Source organism: Ambystoma mexicanum, chromosome 8 (genome assembly GCF_040938575.1).
Source record: "Ambystoma mexicanum isolate Mex_15411 chromosome 8, UKY_AmexF1_1, whole genome shotgun sequence".
NCBI lineage: Eukaryota > Metazoa > Chordata > Amphibia > Caudata > Ambystomatidae > Ambystoma > Ambystoma mexicanum.
Window position 1 is genome coordinate 529,995,078 of NC_090929.1, and position 25,715 is coordinate 530,020,792.

Genomic DNA, 25,715 nt, shown 5'->3' on the forward strand with positions numbered 1-25,715 from the left:
AGACCAGAGCCAGCGATGGTTCCCATCAGCAAATATAATATGGCTCATCTCTAATATGTATTTGTGGCCCTGCCACTAAAGTGGGGGTACAAACACGGATTCAAAAAGAAATGGGGACCTCCTATGAGTGGTCAGAAATGTGAGGGGGTCAACTTTGTGAAGGTTTTTCAAAAGATGCCATTTCATTGAACTCAAAAGGGTTTGATAAACTACTCACTATCCCTAACCTAACAAGTATTTCCCTACCGATGCAAATAAGCTAAAGGAAACACTCTAAAAAAAAGATTCTGTCCCTCACAATTATACATCCAATCAACTCAACAAGGCTATACACAGCAATTCAGATATAACAAAAATAACTTTCTCTGTATAGTATTCAAATCCCTCTATGGACTACCTCCGATGTATCTTACGTCTCTTGTTTCCTTGTATGTTCCTTCTCATACTCTTCACTCTCAAACCCACTTTCTTTTAACTGTACCTGGCCCTCCAAGTGCTTCTTCTCCCTTCCGTTTGTTTTCTTTGTTGTCTCCTCTACTGGAATGATCTTCCTCTCTCTCTGCAGTCTATTCACGCCTATTCTACCTTCCGTGCTGCCCCAAAAACTTGCTTACTTCAATCTTAATTGTATTTTAGTCTCACTGTACATTTCAATCAACAGTTCAAAGGCATAAGGATATCCGGTCTGGCAACAAAGTTTGAATAAAGTTCCTTTTGTTCTCTCACTTGGACTTAAGCAAATGTTCAGCAAGTCTTTTTTCTCTCCCCTGGTAGTAGAGGGTTCCACACAACTGATTCTTAACATAACGGTGTATTTCCACAGTACATCAATGCCAGCAAAATGACTACTGTCAGGATGATTCTGCAACAGTTCACAATGCACTCACATCAGCAATATTGATTTGTCAGGATGATTCCACAACAGTTTACAATGAGCTTTTGTGACCTTGCCACTTCTTCTTCAACACTTTTAAACACACCATAGTACTTCAATTAATTCCGCCTGGCCCACTCACCTGCCAGGCCTACACTACAAAGTCCCTTGCTGTTGTGTACTCACCTACCAGGGATAATGAATCTACTAACACTACTACAAGTACTTCTGTGGCGCAGTTCTGCTTGATACAATGTAAAAAGTCTTTTGATTTTCCACAACATCAGTTTTGACTACTTCTTCAGGGAAAACATGAGACACATTGGTGCTGTTTGTTCCATACTTTCGATGCAACATGCAATGCAGGTTATGCTCCTCTCCTCCTGAATACTCTCTGTCAGAATGGCAGCCTTCTTGCCACTCTTGTTTTCCCTCTGCTGTTTTAACAAAGTGCTGTTAATGGGTTTCTCTCACTCCTGCTATTCTTTGGCATAGGCAATGCTTAAGTAGGTCTGTTCCACCTATTGCTTCTTTCTCCCACTCACAATATTTTCAATCAACATCTTGCTTCTCAATTGCTCCCTCCTGGCTTTGGCAATGTGGGTTCTCTTTAACTGGATTTGTTATAGCCCTCGTTTGCCAATAGTTGTTTATATAATGTTGACAAATATTCTGACCTTCAAAAATGCAATGAAACTTTGCTGTCCTGTTCGCCAAGTTCTTATGTTGCCACTTTCTCCAATTCGAATCAGCTTGGTATTTAGATTAGTTCTCTTTCTGTCAGGATTTTTCAGCGTGTGTTGCCTTTGTTGTGTCTCTTTGTTTGCTTAGTGTTTGTTCAATATACATCATACTTATGTTTCTGCCACTTTGCTCTTTTCTTATTAGTTTGATAGTCAAAACAAACAGGCTTGGCCAGTGAGTAGTTATGGAGCGCTGCGGGATCGCAGTACACTAGTGAACTCACCGGGTTTGGCTTGCGCATCCATTTGCTCCGCTGCCTTCGGGTTGTCTGCTTCTTCAGCTCCAGGCAACATGGAAAACTGCTCCGCTATGTTTTCTCTAGCATTCGCTGGTCAAACAAGGAACGTTCCTTGCTCCACAGGCTGTCTGGTGCTCGCCTGCCACCAGAGCCTGCCTTGTCATAGGGGAAGCGCCTCAAATTCCTGCTTCCCGCCGCAAAATCTCTGAAAACACTGCCTTCAGGGGGAAAATGTTTATAAATAATGCTTCCTGATGCGCAACCTCTGCATCCAAGGTCCATGAAGGAAGAGACCCTCTCCGAACCAGCATCCATACTGCAAACGTCAGCGGCTCCAGCAAATCTCCTCTCCTCCTGCTGCAACTTCAATGTGGAGCCACGGCAATCACTCTGCCTCCCACTACTACTGCTACTACTGCTGCTACTCTCCATGGCCTGCCCCTGAGTGAGCCCTATATGCATCTGAATCTCCCTCAGGTGTGGGTCATTAAACCCATTAGCCTGAAACTTGAAGTTCAGGGCCTCTGCTTCCCTCTTCTTCCCAGGACTTTGGCATTGTGGAAGTCCCCCATGTTCAATTCACTTATTTTTACAGTTTCAACTTTACAATAAGCCTTTAAGATAGATGGGTCTCTAGGAATGTTATTAAAGGGGTTTTCCCATTATTCCTGACCTGCTCCCCGCCCATGTGATCCTTACGCAGTACACCACCCACAGGGTCAGGATCAGGAAGTGTTGCCTTTGTCTGGCCACATGAGAAGGGACCCAGGCCAGGTTTTCTGGGGAATCATCTCTGATTCATCACACGGTCCACTGGAACCCAGCTGGAAAGCAGTTACAATTGGTCTTTTGCAACCTGTTAAAAACTCTCAAACAGATCACAATACTGAACCATTGAAAACCTATGCCCATTGACAACAACTCCCCAATTAGATTATGTGCTATCATGTTAAATTCTGTGAAGCTATATTGACAATTTAACTCTTGGACCTTTCTATCGAGCAGGTCCTAGAACGAGCCTTCTCTGCAACCACACTGCCTGCCTTGTGTGTTACCAGTTGGGGCTGATTAATAAAAACATGTAACATATGACAGAAGTGGAGTTTGTTTCTGCAGATATTCTCATCAATCTCTGTCGCCAAGCGCAATGCAAATTATTCATCATGGCTAACGAAAGACTGGTGTAATAAATGGTCCTTCAAGTATAACAGCTCTGCTTATCATCCCACTTCATTACGGGCCGAGCCTGGCGTACCGCGCAGTACCTGGGAAATCGTTGACAATGAAAATGGAAAAGGCCAGGAGTTAATACATTCCCATAGAGGCTGAATCTGTATGCGCTGGTGTGTACAGCGTGTGGCTGGTGGCCTTTAGAACAACTTCTCACATTAATTCTGCTCGGGAGCTGACGCATTTGATTTATGACATGAGGCTAGGTTTCGAAAACACCAGAAATGAGGCAACTAAAGAGTTCGGATGACAAAGGGAGCCTGGTATTTTCATTGACGGATTACATTAGTGGATGGACATCCAGGGCAAATAAGGCATTTCTTTCCTTAGGAAATTGTAGATGATGCGAGATTCCGTCAGTAAATATGAGTTAATGTTTGACATATGAAATAGAGCCGGAGTTCAGGCTCTGCTGCTAATGGGGGGGGTGGTTGCTTGACTTCGCACATTGAGAGGCGCATACCAGTGTGAAGTGGAAGAACGCTCAAAGTGATTTATTTTAATCCAATTGGTTGTTGTTTCTAGTAAGAACTACATTATTGGTGGCTATGATGATAAGGTCATTTCTTCAGCCAATGAACATGCACTTTGGAGTCTGAGTGACTGGGTAGTCCTTGGGCCAAAGGTTTTGCATTTCAAGGTTCACAGTCATTCGTATGCAATGTGTGTTGATATGCATTTAAGCAATAGAGCAGAAAGTCCGGAAAAAGCTCACAATAAGTTCAAGGTGGTGCCGAAACATGGCGTTGCATGTTACGTTCACTTGCAGGTGTGTCTGTGTTGGATTATAAACTAATACAGCAATCTGACTCCCCAAAGCCACTTCTCCCCCTTTTTGGATGACACTATACGGGGCCGAGCGAGGGAACTGTTTTAGTAGTACAATAACTGCTGTGGACTCCAAATCTAACAACTAAATATGAGTGTCTCAGTCACAAAAAGGTGGCATTTTGTGTACTCTAGCTTAGCTATTGCTTGCTTTTAACTGCCCCTTTTTGCCCAGGCTGATTGTTTATTCCACCATTGTTGCAACCATTCTAAAGGAAAGACCTGATGAAGCCTCTTCCAGAAATTTCAGATTTCTTGCCTTGTCCATCCCATACACTCTGGCAATACTCCAAAAGGCAGGCCAAGTTCCTTCTCAATGCAATCACCGTCATATCGCGTCAGGCGGGCCATAGGCTGTAATCATCGCTTTTGTTTCACCACACCCAAGTGATTATCGGCAAAGAAAAGGGAAAAGGTAGTTCCGTATGCCACTGCTTGCAGGATATTTGAACAAAGCTATTCCTACCCCAACATTAAATTCATTGTTAGAATTCAAAAGCCAATTACAGTGAATACAAAAGGGTCTCTGGTAAGAGTGGATGTCGTTGCGAGTCAATGTCAGAATCCTGTTACGTCGAGAAGCAAAACTAAATGATAACCGATACCTTGTGAAAAGCATGGGGTTAGATTTTTATATGTTTGCTTTTGTCCTTGTGAAGCTTCCTCTCTCCCTCTTCTTTATTGGAGCCTTTGAATAATAATCAGTTAACTCAGCATTGGCCAAGTTATTGAGAGTGAATTAATGCCCTGGATTTGGGGCATTCAGCACTCTTAGAATCACACAAGGACCCAACAGGGCTGTCACCAAGGATCGCAGAGATTGTCAGGGTTCAAATCAAGGGTACACGCGGGGGGACAGAGTCCACCCACTTTTTTCAGAGGGTGGACTTAGTCCCCCCCAGCTAAAATGAGAAAATGCATTAAAGGGGACTAAGGGAATCGAAACACAGTTGTCAGGTTTGTAGGCCGGACACTTCACCACTGCACTATATAACATGATGAAAAACAACCAAGAACTAAAGGTGACATGTCCCATTTCGGTACCGTAAGTCCCAGGGAAAACATTTGTATTGGTTCTTGAAGTTTAAAACATGCACACATTTTAATGTTTTCAAAAACAGTATTAGAAGAAAATATCCTCACTTGGTTTTGTGTGTGTGTTGATTTTATGAAAGGCAAATACCATTCGTCCTGTGCAATTTGGGTGGTTATGCAAAGCCAATTCAATGAAATGTGCATATTTCACCTTGATATGCTCATTTCTGGCAAAGTCGCATCCCATTGCATTTGTTAATGTGTCCTCCCCAATTTTTAGGACTTGACCCCTGGGTTTCAGAAACAGTTAATTTCCGAAACGTTTGACATTTTCCTCCACTCACTGTATACTAGACTGGGCCATGCTTTTCATCTTTGACTTCGGTAAAGTCACTGGATGTGGCCCTGGCTTGCCAAGCCGCTAGACCATTGAACCTTGAAGTAAGACTGGACATTACGTTTGAATGTTTGTCCTCTCAAAGAGTCATGCAGTTTTCTCGGATAATATTTTTTGGGGGAAATATCAGTGAAATATTCATGAAATCTGCAAAACGAGATAAAAAGAAATATACACTGCAAACTGGGAAACAAGTTCCAATTTCCGTGGCCTAGTTGCTCTATTTGTCTCATTTAATGAAGGTGAGAGCAACAAAACAGTGTTAGCAACAACTGACAGGGAAGAGGGACACAGCCATAAGTAAACAAAGCAAAAGATGAGTCAAGCAAGCAGAACAAATAAGATGCCACAGGAGCAATTTTCCCCTTTGCCCAGAGATATATTAATTACATCAGGGAGGTATTGAGGCAAGTCCCAGCAAATGGGCAACGCCATGCATCCCCACCCACCTCAAAATTAAAATCACCTGAGAATGAAGGTCTTCACCTGAAATTTATGCACAGAAAGTAGAAATTGCGATCATTTCGAGTTACGTGTTATGGCCATTTTAACACATATGTTGGCATCATGAGCATAAGTCAATGAAATCAACACTGCAACGTATGACCTTCTTCGGAATCGAGGAGTAAGGTGACTTACAGTGCCCTTGAATATTTTCCGGGTGATTTGTTGAATCTCGTGAGTGCACGACGGGTAGGTTACCAGGTCCCCTACATTGATCCATTCTCAAATATGGAATCTTGGATCTCGGGCTGATTCGATGAGTTTGTTCAATCAGATCCTGTGAATACCTAAAGGAAGTTCAAGCCCCTATAAAAGGCCCATTACTCTTCCTGTTCCTTTGTGGGTGTGGATAGGCTGTGGGAGAAAGTGTTATACAGGGCAAGACGCATATAGTGGGTTCTAGGAGCATTTTTAGCAGTTTAAGAAGACCTTTTAGGGCTTCAGTGTTTGATTTTGAGTAGCTTGGAGGATTTTTCAGCGTGTGTTGCCTTTGTTGTGTCCCTTTGTCTGCTTAGTATTTGTTCAGTGTGTTGTTTCCACACTGGTGGCTGTTGAATTATTTTAATTGAGGTGTGTAGACATTTCCCAATAATGAGCACAAAGGACTGAGAATAGCAAGGGTACACAATCCAAGCAGCAAGGTTGGTTTTGGAGACAGTCTGCACAAACTCAATGCTAGTGGAATTTTGAATAGAAGCTTAAAGTGTTCCATTTTATAATACATCACCTGTGACAAATTAGGAATAAAGTTGCATAACTCAGTTCTGTAAGTTAACACATGGAAAATGCCAATAGATACCAGGTCACTAAACGTACACAGAAGCATTGACCAACACATGTCTAAGATTCCTTGCCTGCAATATATGTGAGCTTTGTAACTGCAAATACACATTCACAAATAGTTTGCCCAATAATTCCAAACCTGCAACTGTATGAACTCACTGATTATGGCTTTGCCCAATAGTTTCCATGCTGCCACTATGAGTATACTCAGACACACACACAGCCACACATACACACACATACACACACATTTTCCCAATGATCCCCGTATACACATGATGGATGTATCTAATAATTCCAGTACTGCTACTGTAAGTCTCCACTCACAATGGCATTCCCCAATATTTCCCAAACAGCTACTGTAAGTACACAGTACATTTGGCCTTAACCAAAAAAGTTCAGTACTTGTACTATAAGTACTCCTTCATGGTGGCTTTGGCTGATAAGGCCAGTATAGCTAATTTTAAGCTTTGAGGGGGTCGCTTTTCATGGGGTAAACCAAGGCATAAAGAAGACAGGTCTAAAGTTTTGACACCTAACTTTAGTGCTCTGGGCCATGTTCCGACCCTATGATGGTGGAGAAGGAGAACAAAGTCGAATTAATATCCAACATGCTTCTCTCTTATGTCCTCAAAGGGCCTTCCCCACACTTGTGTTCATATGGTGTATTCTTCTGCGTGTTTTTCTGGTTTTACAAGATTCTAACTGTTATAAGGAGGAAAATTGTGCACTTACAGGTCTGGGAAACTATGTAGCTTAGAGAGATGGAGAAACTCCTTTTCCCCTTGCAGGAAGACACCACCCCATGATTTAAGCAGAGGGTGGGTAACCATGCTGTTTGTAGGCACAGGTTCATGGGAGTGACCAATCACAACCGTGAGGCTTCCTTGTTCGGGGTAAGGCTGAGGTATTTGGGGTGGGCTCAGAATAAGGAGGAAGAGGGACCCTGGGAGCAACAGCCATGGGCAAACATATTCACTGGTGGCATGAAGAACTATATCAGGAAAATGAGTCCCCAGCACTGCTGATGCCACCAGTCATCTGACTGTCACCACAGTCCCCTCCAGCGGTGGTGGTGATGCAGGCGGTAGTACCTCCCACGGCCCCGGATGCAGCACAATATTTGCAAACTTGCCATGCAAAGCATCAGGGAACCCCCTGCACCGATCAAACCTGCCCGTCTGTGCTTTTGGCACCAGTGACTTGGGGGAAGCAGTAGGCCTCATTTGCAGCCATTGCCTTAGCACACAGAGTCAGAACAGCAGTGCCTGTATTTGAACAGAATCTGCAGGTCAGGGTGATGAAGCATGCAGGCACCAACTGCTTGCATTGTCGGCTGTCTCTGCTTGCCTACTGGGGAGCTTGGATACATGCCAATTATGGACAATGTAGAGAGGCATTTGCTGCAGCAAAACCCTGTAGATGTCTCTATGAGGGGGAAGGAATGAAGCAGTCCTGGGCGAGTGACTGTCCTCTTGGGGAGACTCCCACATGTGAGATTGGTTGTGCTCTTTGGGAGAGCCTGTGAAGCTTTGCAAGTGGCTCCACTCAGTGGGAGGGCCCATAAACATTGGGAGGGGACTCCATTCTTTGTGATCCTGCAGCATTTTTAGGGTGGCTTTGCTCTATGGGAGTGCACTAATTCTATAGGCAATAGTTGTAATCGTTGACAAGTGGCAGCTGTCACCATGACAATCCTGGGACTAAAAACAAACAGTAATGGCACAAAAGGCAGTGATGTGTTGTATTCAGCAATCCAGGAATTGGCCAGGAACTCTCAGTCACTACTTCAGAAATATATTTCCCAAAAACACATCTTATGAAACAATTTCACTTCATGCTTCAATGTCTAAAATTACTGGATAGCAAGTCATCATTATCATCCAAATTGGTGTATTGGCTATGGGGAAAGGTCATTATATATGGAAAAAACAAGGGGAGTCCTGGGAGTCCCTGTGCCGGACATTAGTCCTGGTTACAAGAGACGTACCCAGAGTCTTTACCTCACTATCTTTCACAGAGGAGAAGTATCTAAAACATATCAGTCTTTGTCCTGTCCTAGGGCAGTCCAGCACCGAAATGCTCAGCAATTCTCCTCTGAACAAGAATACCAACAGCAACCCCAGATAACTGTTTCAGTCTGGTTGAACCTCATCAGTAGGGTGGAGGTCATTCTATAGTCATATGTATGAATGTCAAATGTTCAACATGTGGCATCGAGAGGCTTCTGTGGTTGGAGACAATAGCCCCAGCTGAACTAAAAATCGCTCTGAGTGCATACTTGCATAAGCAGCTTTGTAGCAATTCAATAGCAATTCACCCAGGTGCCACTGGCCGGATGGAATACTTGCTGTACTATTACTGCAGTGGGTCAACATGTCTTCACAAAGATGAAGTGTCCTATTTGTAGGCATCAAGCATCGGTGCAGCTGGAGATCATCTGTGTCTTCCTGTTGATTACTGTCTTTCTTCAAGATGCCTAGGCCACTGAGGAGAGGATCCCTCGACATCTCCTATCTGTAGGCTACACCTGCACAGATCGCAAAGCTTTCAATATGTGTCAGTTATGCATTGCCTGTTGAAACGGACAGTCTTGAATGTGAATGTGAAAAGTACATTGTAGTTGGCAATATTTGGGATTGCAGAGATTCCCCTGGGTGTCAGCGTTCCCTCTCGGATGAGTGTTTTAAGTACTGCACCAAAGCTTCCTTGCATATTTAAGTGTCTCCTCCTTGTCAATTTGCTTCAAGTCCTCCTCCCAGGCACATGCTGATGAAAAGTGTCCACTATTATCTTAACATTTGGGCCCATAAAAGAGACCATCAGGTACTCACTGTTACTTGTAAATGCAAATACCACATTACAACATATGGAAGGTTGAAAGAATTACCATTATGTGCAGAGCTGCATCCTCATTACTTGCAAGGGCCCACACTATGTGGGAGAGGTTCGGATCAAGCTGGTCCACAAGAAGGAGGACCTCACTGAGGGGCCCCCTTGTGATGTGTAACCCACTTAGTAGCCTCTTCAAAAGGTCCTAGAGCAGAGCAGAGACAGTGGCTGACAATGACATGAGGTAGAAATGAGGTCTTAAATGCCGCACCTACAGCTCAAGGATGAATATTGCAGTAATCTGTGATGGCATGGAACTGCTCACATAGACAGTCGAACATATGCAAAATAGTGTTCCAATGGTCTGCAGTGAGTTATTCCTGTTGGGTAGTGGAAACTTTATGCAAACCTACAATTTGTGCAGTGAATGTTTTGCATTGCAAGTAAAGCCAAAATATAAACTGAAAACACTGTGGCCAGAAATATCTCGCAATGTTTGGCTTTTCCTATTAGCCACTGGAATCCAGGGTTCTCCACAAATAAGTAGGGAAATAGGTCTATGGCCAACAATATAGTTTGGTTATTATCATGTGACTTGTGATAATTTTGTAACCACTCAAAAGGTTCAACAAGACTAGCCTGATGCAATATTTATCACTGCTACACATCACACAGTTAGGTACTATGAGTGGGTATTGGGGTCCCAAGAAATGACACAGCTGCGGTATTTTGGGAGGTAACTGTGAGGGCTGGTGATAATATGATGCTTGTTCGAGGGTTGCTCCTCAGTTCTGGTCTTATTTTAGCATGTTTGTAAATGGTGCAACAGCACAAAGAATACAAAATATATGTGATATTCAAGATGGTCCTTGCCATTTCTCATCAAATCACTTTCCAAACAGAGAGGCCTGATTTGGTTGCTGCTTCATCTTTGCCAAGTTCTGGTAACGTTTGTTTTTTGTTGTGGGCAATTAGCATGCAGATTGGCACATCTACGTGTGATAGTGCTGTCAATGTTTGTAATGGTGTTCTAGATACCACCAGCCCACTTTCCTCCCATTAATTTCCCAGATAGGCTTCTTTCATCAAATGGTAGCCTGTCGGGGAACTGCACATAGAGGAATCGGGCTTATCATAGCGGCAGCCCCGACTGTCTGGTAAGAAGGGGCTTTGGGGAGAGTTAGGTGTGTGTGTATTTGTTTGCACATGTGTGTGTTCGGGGTGTGCCTGTGTGTGTGTATGAATGTTGTGAATGGGAGAATGGGTCAGGGGACCTGGGGTGGTGGGGGTGTCCCCCCTGACTACACAACTAATCCTGGGGAGAGGAGAGCGGAGGAAGGAATGGGAGATGAGGGGGAAAGAGGATGATCTAAGCATCGAAGCTAGGGCCGGGGAACCAGGCTTTGATGAAATCAGCCTGCATGATGAAAACATCATAGATCATTCTAGATGCCATAGATCCTTTTCGATGTCAAGTAATAGTTTGTTTCTGTGACAAGAATGTCTTTTCTCTGAGAGAATGTACACAGTGTGGGGGAAGGGGTCTTCTATTACTACAGTCTTGTATCTGTGACATCACTCTCCTCCTTCTCATTAGTAATGCTTTCTGGCATCAATGCACACTCCTGCCTGGATTTTGATTGATCATAATCTTTTTCTTGATCACCATCCATGTTGCCGTCATGATCATTATTGTTTGACTTAGGAGTGGTTGGGGTGGCAGAGATAGAGGTCTGGAATGTAAAACTATTTCAGTGGTTCAACAACAATGTGTGCTTCTCTTTCCCAATCATCATTAGATCAGGTCTGTACCCTTGCTTCCTTCTCTGCTGAGGTACTCGATGGAACTGAGAGACTACAAATCTTCCACTATCTTGGTGGGTATTTATTGACCTGGTTCAGAAAATGTGAATGAAGTTCTGCTGGTGCATGTACTCCGGAGTTCTTGTAAAGATGGGTGTGGAATGTGAGTTAGATGATACCTTTAATTGACTACATGCAATTCTGGACTCCCCAGTGCATACAGCAATTGAAGCTTAATATGTGAAAAGACCATGGGAAACACGTCTACCCCTGCTCCTGCATCATTCGGGAGCATCAGAAAAGGTGCCCAACTTGTTGTCCCTGCGCATCTGCTACATTCTATTTCAAAATCAGGTGAGTGAGAGTCTCACACATACTTCCAGCAGAGATCAGCGGCTCATCCTCTTGGGTGTCACCAAATGGCACATTTCTCATTCACTCACTGCAAGAGAAGGACAATGAATGGTATCTCTGGCCTTCCTGAATCGCTACTACTTTCTCTCACAAAAATCACGTGAGCATGATCTAGCACAAGATGCCCTCAGCCATTCCCTTCCCACCCTACCCTTTGTGCCATGTGTCATCTGATGGCAACCATCTCTAGAGAGACAGATACTGAATGGCATCGCCAGCCTCCCTGAATCTCTGTCTCTTTCTCCTCAAATGCCAATCATCTCAGTCCCACTTTTCAAAAGCTTATTTCCCCAAACATCATGCAAATGTCAGTCTCACACAAACTGCTCTCGGTGATGCTCTGTTCTGCCTGACTCACCTCGCAATTGTCAACCATTGGCATGTGTCTCTGATCGGTATCTCCCACCTCCATGAAAATCTGATACTTTCTTCCCCAAAAATCACATGAGTGTGAATCTCACACAATTTGCCTTCTGGGATTCTTTGCTCCTCCCATTCTTCCTCATAATGTCACCTGTTGTCATGTGTCTTTTTTACTCACTTCAAGAGATTGATACAGAATCGTACCTGCCACCACCTGAATCTCTGATATGTTCTACCACAAGAATCAAACGTGTGTGATTCTCAGTCAACCTGCTTTCAGGGATGGATTCTCTGGTCCTGCTGATCCTCCTCCAAGTGTCTCCAGATGGCAGGGGCCTGATTCACTCACTTCAATAAAAACGGAATTGTATTTCATGCCTTCCTGAATTCTTTGCCACTATCTCACACAAAAACCACAGGTGTAAATCCCAAACAAGCTGCCATCAGTGATCCTCTGCTTCTCTACGTGATGGTATATTTCCCATTCATTCACTTCCAGAAATGGATATCAAATTGTATCTTCCACATCTGTGGTTCACATCTGCTTCCTTTATATCAAAGGTCACACACGTATGAGTCTTGTTCAAGCTACCATCGTTCACAGCCCTTCGCCCCCCACATGTCACATGTCTCATTCACTCAGTCTCAGAGATTCCCCCTTCCTAGACTCACCAAATGACACTTGCATTGTTCACCCACTTTAAATCATTGATTGTGTCACACAGCATCAAACACCTCCTCTCCCTGGTCACTCACAAACTCTCTCCACACTTCTTCCCATTCAACTACTCTTTCTCCCCTCGAGTTCAGCAACACTTCCCACATTTCCTGAACCTACCCACAGCAACTACTTCCTTCCTCTCTGAAAGTTGCCTAAGACTGAAAGCAAATTCTAATCATATGAGCACTTGTAAAGCCCAGAGTTCAAACTTGGTTCAAACTTCTTAACCTTTTTGACTGACATTTGGCCCCGTTCAAACACCCAAAATTCAGATGATTTCAGTTTCTACTGAAAACATGTTCCCAGTCATACTCTGGGAATTGTACTTTTTCTTCCAGCACATACTAAGCATTGAGACTGCCTCCCCATCAGATCACTGCAGTTCTCTAGAAGCAGAAACAAATTGGAATTCAGGCAGCTCTTACTGGTAATTGCTTAAATGAAGTTGTACTTCCCACAGGGTTACACACCTTGCTAGTTGTTCATCAACATCCGGGTTCGTTATTTTTCACAGATGACACTATTAAACCCAAACCCCCAGAGATGTGGCAGGCGCATGGAACGTTGACATGTCCAACACTGAGTCTATTCCCTGCAGAGAGTCACAACCTAATCACATGTTAATGCAGGCTCCACAGAAGAGAGCGAATGAGCGAAGACATTTGCTCGAGCGAATGAGGGAAGACATTTGCTCAGCTCATGCAATTCTACGGAGAAGCAGCAGACTTATTTTCGATCAGCTCTGTTTTTGTCCAAAAACTGATGCACATTTTTAAAGTGATCTTCTTTTTAGGATTGCATTATTAATTCAGAATTCTGTAGCAACATTCTATGTTGCTAACATCTCATGATAATAGAGAGAAACATAAAAGACCTTGATATCCTCCAGAACCACATTTACAGGCCCAAAAACAGTCACACCAACACAACATGACACCTCTATTAACTGGCTTCTGGAAAACAAACAATGCTGCTCATCAGGATTCACTGCTTCGCTTACAAGGAAAACCAAATACCCCACTTCCAAAAAAATGAAAAACATGTTTACCTCTGTGCATTACTAGACACCTCCTGCACATAGGGCCCTTATCAATCTACCCATAAGCAAATGATATTGGTTAGGAGGGGTTGGCGGGGTGTTGTGGTCAGGCCACACTGAACTGGCTGCAAACAGAAGCAGGACCCAGAAGTCAGTGTTCAGGCTTCCAGCCACCAGCTCTCCACACATTGCAGCAAATGTCAGCAGGGAAAAATGGGTGGCAGCTAATGTGCTGTATATCTCGTAAACCATAAAGTTGGTTTTGGGCACTGCCCATGCCATAGACCACACGCCATCAAAGAGGAAGGGCATGTGCACTCAGTTCCAGTGGTTGAAGTGAGTGGGGACAGTCAGGAGCAGCGTTCCACTATTTTTATTTTTTGCTATTAATAGTTCCACTACCTTTTGAAACCATTTTCACCATTCCCGAACTGGTCTTTGTGAAGTTACCATCACACTTCACTACTTTCCACCCACTAACAGCTACAGCTCAACTGAAGACTGTTTCAACTCGATGGGCTGTCAAGCAGCATGGTTGCAACCAATGAAAAAATGTGTTGTATGTTGCTCCCTTCCTGCCTAGTCTGTCCCACTGCCGGTGTCACAGCTCCACTTCTACCACTGCCCAGCTCTGCGGCTACCATCGGTGACTCCCACGTTTGGCAAAGCTGTAGAGTTGACAGACAGGCAGGAAATGTGCTTCCTAGTGATTCCATCGACATCCATAGCATCGACAGACCCATCCATCGAAAAAAGTGCATCGAAAAAAAGTGCATTGAATGCATTTTTAATATACTTTTATTAATGGGGGATCCCCTCCAAACCACCTTTTTTTTACCCTTTAAACCCCATTAAAATTAAAATAAACCCTTTACCTTCCAAAAACTGGATTCAATGCATTTTTTTCGAGGCTATTTTTTAGATGCATTGGTCTGTCGATGCTATGGATTCGATGCAATGACCAGATACCGGAAATTCTCCACACTCAGAGCAAGTTTATGGTCTGGACAGCCTGTTCAGTAATTGGTATGCGCCTGCAGGACCTTGATTAGGATCCAATGTATTCAAATTACGAGATGACGTTTCACTGCATACACTTTTAGATGCTGCTTGGGCGAGATCACAGGAAGTATTTGGAGGCCACATGTGGTAGTCGTAAAGTGAAATAGAGCAAAATGAGAAATGGTGTGAGATACAGGGAAGGCAATAGACTGAGAGGAAAAAGAATCAGCTTCAAGCTGGAATAAGTAGGTTATTGCTAAGGGACCAGGCACCACCACAAGCCTACTTCCAACTCTGGGGAGATGTAACGCTCACCTGATTCCCGTAGAGGCGCCGGTCTTGACTGGGCGTATACCGTATCTTCAAAGGTGATGTGTAACACACGGCTGGCTCTTTGGGCTGGACCTCTGTGCACTGTATGTCTGACGCGAAGGGTAAGATGTCTGCAGATAGAAAATATGGGATTAAGGAACTGGGTTATTGAATGTCTCTCTCTTCTTCCCTTTCTCTTCTCCTGTAGAACCCCAAAGGTTAACGCTCTCACCTTAGGTAAGTGAACGGCGTGCTCTCCATCTGCCTCGGGGCAGGGTGCTGTAACCAGTTTCTTCACTGGATAAGGGGAGCAGGCCTCTTGACTTCAGAGGACTGCTGTCCGTCGTTTACTGCACGAACGGTAAGTTTCGAGTAATTCTAATGTCTTTAAAGTCTTTAGTAATGATGTTTCTTGTTTTGCAGGGTTCCGGCGATGGCGGATGACGGGCTGAAGTGAGTTGAAGATGGAGCCCGTGTGATGAATAGAAGCGCCTGGAAGCACGTAAGTAAGCGCTTGTTGCCTGCTTCACGATGCGCTCTAACTGTCTTTTTATTTTGCAGGTAGAAGTTCGGACCGGCTGCAGGGTGCCGGAATACCCACTGGGTTAGATGTGGAAAGGAGTAATGGCACGTGAGTATTAAAGATCCCCAATGTCTTTAAACGCACCTTGTTTTGTCTTTCCGATGCGGGATGCAGCGCCGAAGGCCTCCGGAGCGTGCGAAGAGTTGGTAAGCTTTTGTCTTTCAGATGCCGGAATGCAGTGTGAAGACCTCCGGAGCGCACCAAGAGTAGGTAAGCCTTTGTCTTTCAGATGCCGGAATGCAGCGCGAGGCGTTGGTGACAGCCGATGGACCAGGTAAGTGAAGAGCTGTCACTGAAGACCGTAATGCTAACCTGTTCTTTCTTGTCTTTATAGGTGTTGCTGAAGACTGGATTCAGGATGGTAAGCCTTTTTCCTTAGGCCCAGGATCAGATGCAGAAGACACGATGAGCGTTCTGCTGCAGAGGATGCAGAATAACGCAAAGCAAGATTCATCCATCGGGTGTGGTTTAAATAGCCTCCTGTAGTGCTTAGGTCTCTCCTTCCACAGCCACGCCTAGGTAAGAAAAGAGTTCCTGCTTTCCAGAGGAGTTTCAGTGTTCTGAATCTAGGGAGTGGCTCCTGCCCCACCCAACAGGAAAAGTAGCTCCAAACAGAAGAGGATCAGAGGCTCAACTGGCAGGCAAGTAAGCAGCATGGTCTGCTGCAGGTAAATCCACCCAAACATTATAAGCCCGGCGCTTCCAGCGCTGGGACTGGGCATATTTATGAGCCTGGTGCCACTGGCGCCAGGACTGGGTCCAAAAGGTCCCAATTGGGACTGGTTGGCACTCGGAACCTGGGTTATGGATCTGCTTCCAAGGGAGTTGGGAAAACCCTGACCTTTTGGAAGCAGAGATCATGACAGTACCCCCCCTCAAGGCCCCTCCCAAACCGGGCTTCTCCGGGGGTTTTGGCTTGTCAGGAAATGTTCGGTGAAATCTTTTGATTAGGCGAGGAGCGTGGACATATTCAGCAGGTTCCCAGGATCTCTCTTGGGGGCCGTAGCCTTTCCAGTCAATTAGGTAAAATAGTTTAGATTTGGAGATCTTGGAGTCCAGAATGCTTTTGACTTCAAACTCGAGTTCTCCATCAACTAGGATAGGTTTTGGAGATTTAGTTAGTCGGGTTTGAGGTTGCACGGGTTTTAATAGAGAGACGTGGAAGACCGGATGTATCTTCATGTGCGGGGGCAAGTCCAACTTGACCGCTACTGGGTTTACTATGGAAGTGATGGAATAGGGACCAAGGTATCTTGGGTTGAATGTGCGTGGCCCTTTTAGAGGTAGATATTTGGTGGATAACCAGACTTGATCCCCTACTTGATATTGAGGGGCTTCCTTCCGATGTTGATCTGCTCCTTTCTTGTATTGTTCTTTAGCCCTTTGAAGGTGAGAAACAGCTTCCTTAAAGGCTTGGGTGATTGTAGAATGCTGGTAGTCTATTGCTGGTGTTTCAAGATCTTGGAGGGGATCCAACTCCGAGGTTCGAGGGTGACTGCCGTACAAAAGAAAAAACGGGGTTTTCCCAGTTCCCGAATGGACAGAGTTATTGTAGGCATATTCGGCTATCCAAAGGATGTCTTTCCAAGTTTTTTCAGTTTGTTGCAGCATGCAGCGTAAATACTGTTCCAGAGTTTGATTGGTCCTCTCGGTTTGTCCATCGGTCTGAGGGTGGTGACTGGTCGATAGTCTCACATCAATTTGAGCCGACCGACAGCAACTTCGCCAAAAATGAGAAATAAATTGCCTACCTCGATCCGAAATTAGAACCGAAGGAAAACCGTGCAGTCGGACGATGTTTTCGAGAAATTCTCGGGCCAGAGTTGCTGCTGTTGGCAAGCCTTTGAGCAGAATGAAATGCGCCATCTTGGAGAATAAGTCCACGATTACTAGAATCGTATTGTATCCGGAGCATGGAGGTAGATCGGTGATGAAGTCCATAGAAAGCGTATGCCAAGGGCGAGGTGGGATGTCAATAGGGCGTAAGAGGCCTGCTGGTCTTTCCTTTTGACTCTTGTTTTGGGCGCATACTCCACAGGACATTATAAAGTCTCTGATATCTTTTTTCTAAGACGGCCACCAGAAGTAGCGCTTGATCTTTTCTGAGGTCTTGGCCATACCGGGATGTCCTTCCATTAAAGAATCGTGATAACAAGAGATTACTTTTTTCTGTAAATCTGTGCTGGGTAGGTATAATCGTTCTTGGAAATACAATAAGTTGTCCTTTACTGCAAAGTCCTTTCCCTGCAGATGCCAATTCTGTATGTCTGCTGGAGTTACAAGTTGCCTGGCTTTATCCTTAACTTCCTCTATGGATTCTGTGGCGATTACACCCAGAATTCATTGTTCGGGAATGATTGGTACAGGTTTAGGGTTGATCAAGTGTTCTTCCACTCCCATTCGAGAAAGGGCATCAGCTTTACCGTTCTTTGTACCAGGTCAATAGGTAATTATGAAGTCAAACTCGGCAAAGAATAATGCCCAACGGAGTTGTCTAGAGGATTGGGCTTTTGCAGTTTTCAAATATTGCAGGTTTCGGTGATCCGTAATCACAGTAACGGTGTGTCAGGCCCCCAGCAGATAATGCCGCCAAGCCTTAAAGGCAGACTTGATAGCCAAAAGTTCCTTGTCAGTAATCGTGTAATTGATTTCAAGAGGCGAGAATTTGCGGGACCAAAATGCCACGGGATGCAACTGATCGGTTACCGGGTCCTTTTGTGATAGAACTGCCCCCATGGCAAGGCTTGAAGCATCAGTTTCCACGATGTAGGGGAGTTCGGGGCGAGGGTGTTTTAAGATTGGTGCAGAGATAAATTTAGTCTTCAAATCCTGGAAAGCTTGTTCCGCCTCGGTAGACCATTCAAAACGTTTGTTTTTCTTTAACAAGGCAGTGATGGGCTGGACTATTCGAGAGAATTCGGGGATAAACCTGCGGTAAAAGTTAGCGAAGCCTAACATGCTTTGCACACCTTTTACGGAGGATGGTGATGGCCATTTGAGAACTGCATCGACCTTCTTTGAATCCATACGCACTCCGCCAGGTGATAATATGAATCCCAAGAATTCAACTTCGGTCACGTTGAAAACACATTTTTCCAACTTAGCGAAAAGTTTGTGTTGACGCAATCTTTCGAGGACCATTTTCACGTGTTTCCGATGTTCAGATTCCGATGAAGAATAAACGAGGATGTTGTCAATGTAAACAACAACACACACATCTATGAGCTCTCTGAGGACATCGTTCATAAAATATTGAAAGGCGGCCGGGCATTGCAAAGTCCGAAGGGCATGACCTGATATTCAAATAGCCCATACTTGGTGCGGAAGGCTGTCTTCCATTCATCGCCCTCTTTTACTCGTACCAAGTGGTAAGCTCCTCTAAGATCCAGCTTTGTATATATGCATGCTTTTCTGACTTGGTCCAGGAGTTCAGGGATCAAAGGTAACGGATATCTATTCTTAACGGTGATCTGGTTCAGGGAGCGATAATCTATACAAGTTCTAAGGTCTCCTTCCTTTTTGGAACGAAGAACAAAGCTGAAGAAGCAGGGGACTTGGAAGGACGAATAAACCCATTTGCCAGCTATTGATCCAGGTATTGTCGAAGGTGAAGGTTCTCAGGCTCGGTGAGGGCATAAATTCTCCTACAAGGAGGAGTAGATCCAGGTATCAGGTCTATCTGGCAGTCATAAGACCTATGAGGAGGTAGAGAGTTAGCCTGATCCTTCCGGAAAACATCTTGGTATTCTAGGTATTCGGGAGGTAACTGGGGAGTCTCTGAAGAAATTGCTGCCAGTGCAACACCAGGTGGAGGGTGACAAGTAGAGACACATTCTGGAAACTGGACCGTTCTTGCTCGCCAATCGATCAGAGGATTGTGTTTCTCTAACCAAGGTATTCCTAGAATAATCTGAAACTGAGGGGCCTTGATCACATCGAACACGATCTTCTCATGGTGTCCATCTTGACTTACTAGCGTCACCTCTTGAGTGGTATGAGTTACTGGCCCGAGGCTATCTCCGTACCATCCACCGTAGTAATGACGTCCTTTACAGCCTTGGGACAAAGAGTTAGATTCATCCTCAAAACCATTTCATGATCCACATAATTGCCGATGGCACCGCTGTCGACGTAAGCTTCAATTGCATGTAATCGATCCGGATTATCAGGGCTAATGAGGACCATAGGTATCACGAAATGCGAGGTCATGGAACTGGTTTTCACGCTCGGCAAGAGGACCTCTATTCTTGTCGGGAGAGGTCGTTTCCCTGCTCAGAGTTTGTAACTCTGGTAACTGCAGCTCCTACTGCCTTCTTGGCAGGTTTCACCGGACAGTCTCGAAGAAAGTGCCCTGAGTTTCCGCAATAGAGGCATAATTGCAACTGTTTTCTCCTTTCCCGCTCCTTTTGTGTTAGAGGACCTTTCAGACCCCCTATTTGCATGGGTTCCCCGGAGTCTACTCCTTTGGAAGGAGTTGGCGGTTTGGAAAATACTCGAGCATCAAACTTGGAACGATCGGCCTTCCTGTTCTGCAGTCTGTGATCTATTTGAACGACTAAGTCTATATAGTCCGAACAATCTTGTGGGGGATTCACTACTTGGGCTAACACATCTTTGAGCTCTCCACGTAGACCTCTATAAAACAGCTTAATCCTTTTGTCCTCAGGCCATTGAGTTTCCACTATCAGTCTGTTGAAAGACGCAATATAAGCCAAAAGGTCTTGATTACCTTGTCGCAATGAAAGAAGCTCATTGTCCAAGGCCTGCCCCTGTGAATGTCTTGCGAACAGTTTTTTCATACTGAGCTGAAAAGCTTGAAAATCATGGAGGACCGGATCATCTTGATTTACTAGAGGGATCGACCAGTCTGCCGCATTGCCACTAAGGTACGAAAGCACGAAAGCTACTTTAGCTTGATCAGTTGGAAAGGCTGCTGGCCGGCACAAGAAATGCAACCGGCACTGATTGATAAATACTGCAAACCTCTTTGGGTCATCAGAAAATCGTTCGGGCGGAGCCAGAGGTACATTCCCAGGTAGGTTGATCTGCACTGGATTCATAGAGGATGTAGAAGGAAGATTTCCCCCAGATGCGGGTAACAGGGTCTGTCCGGCTTGTGACTGTAGCAATTGTCTAGCGAGATCATCTGTTTGCTCCTTGGAAATAATCAGTTCCCTTCTTAGAGCGTTCGTTTCCTGACGGGCTGCATGCACTTCTGCCCTTAGTTCCCCAAGTAACTGGGCTACCTGGTCGGTATCCGAGGTTTCCATAGCGCCTGGATGGGAGTTTTGTGGTAGGCTTTGCGTTCTGTAACGCTCACCTGATTCCCGTAGAGGCGCCGGTCTTGACTGGGCGTATACCGTATCTTCAAAGGTGATGTGTAACACACGGCTGGCTCTTTGGGCTGGACCTCTGTGCACTGTATGTCTGACGCGAAGGGTAAGATGTCTGCAGATAGAAAATATGGGATTAAGGAACTGGGTTATTGAATGTCTCTCTCTTCTTCCCTTTCTCTTCTCCTGTAGAACCCCAAAGGTTAACGCTCTCACCTTAGGTAAGTGAACGCTGTGCTCTCCATCTGCCTCGGGGCAGGGTGCTGTAACCAGTTTCTTCACTGGATAAGGGGAGCAGGCCTCTTGACTTCAGAGGACTGCTGTCCGTCGTTTACTGCACGAACGGTAAGTTTCGAGTAATTCTAATGTCTTTAAAGTCTTTAGTAATGATGTTTCTTGTTTTGCAGGGTTCCGGCGATGGCGGATGACGGGCTGAAGTGAGTTGAAGATGGAGCCCGTGTGATGAATAGAAGCGCCTGGAAGCACGTAAGTAAGCGCTTGTTGCCTGCTTCACGATGCGCTCTAACTGTCTTTTTATTTTGCAGGTACAAGTTCGGACCGGCTGCAGGGTGCCGGAATACCCACTGGGTTAGATGTGGAAAGGAGTAATGGCACGTGAGTATTAAAGATCCCCAATGTCTTTAAACGCACCTTGTTTTGTCTTTCCGATGCGGGATGCAGCGCCGAAGGCCTCCGGAGCGTGCAAAGAGTTGGTAAGCTTTTGTCTTTCAGATGCCGGAATGCAGTGTGAAGACCTCTGGAGCGCACGAAGAGTAGGTAAGCCTTTGTCTTTCAGATGCCGGAATGCAGCGCGAGGCGTTGGTGACAGCCGATGGACCAGGTAAGTGAAGAGCTGTCACTGAAGACCGTAATGCTAACCTGTTCTTTCTTGTCTTTATAGGTGTTGCTGAAGACTGGATTCAGGATGGTAAGCCTTTTTCCTTAGGCCCAGGATCAGATGCAGAAGACACGATGAGCGTTCTGCTGCAGAGGATGCAGAATAACGCAAAGCAAGATTCATCCATCGGGTGTGGTTTAAATAGCCTCCTGTAGTGCTTAGGTGTCTCCTTCCACAGTCACGCCTAGGTAAGAAAAGAGTTCCTGCTTTCCAGAGGAGTTTCAGTGTTCTGAATCTAGGGAGTGGCTCCTGCCCCACCCAACAGGAAAAGTAGTTTCAAACAGAAGAGGATCAGAGGCTCAACTGGCAGGCAAGTAAGCAGCATGATCTGCTGCAGGTAAGTCCACCCAAACATTATGAGCCCGGCGCTTCCAGCGCTGAGAACTGGGCATATTTATGAGCCTGGTGCCACTGGCGCCAGGACTGGGTCCAAAAGGTCCCAATTGGGACTGGTTGGCACTCGGAACCTGGGTTATGGATCTGCTTCCAAGGGAGTTGGAAAAACCCTGACCTTTTGGAAGCAGAGATCATGACAGGAGAAGAGGAATTAATTATGTTGGGTAGCACGCCCAGGAGGGGACGAGTGCAGTAAGGATGGAGACAGCGAGATTGATGTTGGAGATGAGGCCGGGAAGGAATAAGCACAAATGATTATCACTGATTCTTACACCAGATCAAAGCACTACGAAGCAACTGAATTCATGGTTGGCACCATATAAAACACTAATTCTTTTAAGTGTGTTCAGGGTATCATGCCGGATTATTTACAACATTTGTTGGTGGATAAGATCCAAAGCAGATCGCTTAGATACAGTAATAAAAAGCTCCTTCTGCATCCTAGGTGCAAAACTAGAAAGGCTGAAAGGGACGCTTTCTACATCTCAGCGCCCAAACCATGGAATGATCTCCCTTTGACCATAGGTGCCTGCCTAATGTGCAATCCTTCAAGGAAAAATTAAAAACCTGCCTCTTTGCTTATCCTTTGTCACAGCTTTGCCCTGCTGCATCCTCATTTCACCCACTGGTCTTTTTTTTATGTTTGTTCAACGCCCTAATAACTCCGGATTCATGGCTTGCACTATATAAATAATTACAGTAAAGTAAAGTAATACATAAACAGTTAAGTCAATCAAATCATCTGGTGGGCAAATTGGTTCTGTACTTGGCCCTAGCAATACTCAGCATAATCACTTCCAGCTTCATCTCTTGCTCCTTCCTCCTTGGTCATAAATGATCATCCTTAGGGTCTGCAATGTACTGAGCTGTGTACTGAGCTTCTTCTGAGTGGATGTCCTTGGCATGTTTCCCTTATGGACATTTTTCTGCCACGCTTGAAGCCTGTTGCGTAATGGCACCAGGAAATTAAGATGACCCGAATTAAATAATGAAAATCTAGGCTATGGTAAAAAATAAGACTAGTGCCTCACTTTTTAGAATGCCTACTGGAGTGATTGCTGGTGGGGGAACATTCAGGGGGGATATAACCGCAGCGTCCTAAGCACTGACGAATTAAAATGCTGTATTAATGGATGGCACAGACTGGGTTTCTCTTTGATGAGGTGTCCTGCAGCGTCACCAAGGAGGACCATCAGGACCCGCAGCCTAAAGAAGCATGCAAGGTCATGCGAGGTAATTGGATGTGTCCAGGAGTCGGACAGTAAGCATTTTAGCAGTGGGCAATCAGTACCCAGTGGCTGTAGCCCAGGAGTAGAGGAACCATGTGGTCCTTGGAAGGAGATGCTGCATTAGTGTAAGCGGGTCCAGGATACAATCCTTGGTGGTGTCAGCCGCAGAGTTGAGCGAGGCTGCGGTCCTGCTGGAGCTTAAACAAATGCCAGAGAGGAAGCAACGTGGCGCACCAGTTTTTTAATGCCGGAATTCGTCCAAGGAATCCTGGAAAACCAATCTCGCTTTCCCTAAATTGTGTGATATAAGGATAGGTTTGAAATGATTGGTACCCCCCCCCCCCCCGGAGATGGAGAAAGGTGTGAGCATATGAACAACCTCCAACTCCAGAGTGCATGTGCACCCAGTGATAGTCCACACATCCCCCCAAAAATCGATCCATTCCCCAAAAGTCAGGATGGGGTTTTAGTGTGAAAAAATAAGCTCTCTGGATGCTGGGATACATGAGGCAATACCGAGATGGTCGTGGCAAATGCAGAAAGTCTGGTCAACCTATTCTTTGTGGGTAGAACAACAGGCACACCTTTGAAGTAGTCAGTGGTAGAAGTGTACCAAAAGAAGTAGTGGAACTGTGGTCTCAGCAGGGGAGAGGGTAGGCGGAAGCACAGTGCAACATGTGGCAAGGTGTTGCATCCAGGGCATTGCAATAGTCTAAGGCCCTGATTCACAGAGCATTTTCCAATGGGGTTTTGCCATTATAAATTGCGTCTGTGAATTAGGCCCTAAGTGACTAGTAACTACGACTCCTATTTCAACTTCACACTTGCACAGATACATGAATGGACACATTATCTATATAGAATGGTGAATATGGTCGTAAAACATTGAGGAATGGTAAACAGAAAAAAAACAAAAGTAGTGGAACACTGCTCCCAACCGTTCCCTCTCACTTCGATCACTGCAAGCAATGATTTAAGGGACTTTTTACACCTCCTGATTCCTAGCTCCTCTTTGCAGTTTATGTGGGAGATGGTGAGTTTTAATAAGCAGTCCCGAGCTGGAGCACAGATGTACTAGAGTTAAGGAAAAATCTCTTGACTTGTGTGTGTGTATGTATGTATGTATGTATGTATGTATGGATGTATGTATGCTATGGGTGCCTTCGAGGTGTAGTTTGACGAGTCTGTGCATGTGTGAATGTGTGTGCATATGAATGAGAATGGGGGTGCAATGCGTGTATGTTGTAGTTTATGAGTGTGTTTGTGAATAGGAGAGCGATGAGAGTAGTGTGCACTGTGTAGCATATGAGTGTGTTTGTGAATGTGTGTGCATGTAAAGGAGACTCCATTGTGTACGATGAAATGCATTGGTGCAGTTGTGCATGAGAGTGAATGAGAGTGGAGTATGCATGTTGCAGTGAATGGATGTGCATTTGAATGTGCATGCATATGTATGCACCTGCAGGACAGGGGAAGGAGCCTCTGATTGGATGAGGGTAGTACAGGTGGCTGCATAGCTGCAGCCTGAATGGCTGTGTTTTCTTACAGCGGGCCTAGCATTTTAGTCCGGCAATATTGACAAAGTCAACATGCTTAGTGTTTTTATATGGTGAGGGGGAGACTACTTTGGCGCAGCAAACTCAAGCATGTTTTCCTATAGTGGGCACGCACAGGGGTTTTCACTGGCATTTTGAGAAAAGTCAACATGATGAACGTTGTTATGTGGATGGAAGTACATAGCAACACGTGATATGAATGTGTTTTCTTACATATCATTTGGCTATGAACGTTGAGGTTTTTCTCCCTTGTCCCAGAAATCGCAATGATATCTGACCAATCTCAATGATATCTTAGCCATATCCCCCAGCCTAGTAACTAACCAGATCCCACCAGCTATGCCACATTGTACCATTTAAGCAAAAAGACATCGGGCCTCATTACGAGTATGGAGGCAGCCATGCTGCCTCCATACCAGGTTCGAGGTCTGGGTCCCGCGTAAGGGGACTTACCCTGCCATTCTGACATCGGAGGGCCCAGTAAATCCCTTTCGCGGGATCCGGACCCGGTACTTCCCCATCCCCATTTCAGCCCCCATAGGGCTCAATGGGAATGGGAAGGGTGCTAACAACGGGCCCGTTGATAACGGGCCCGTTGTTA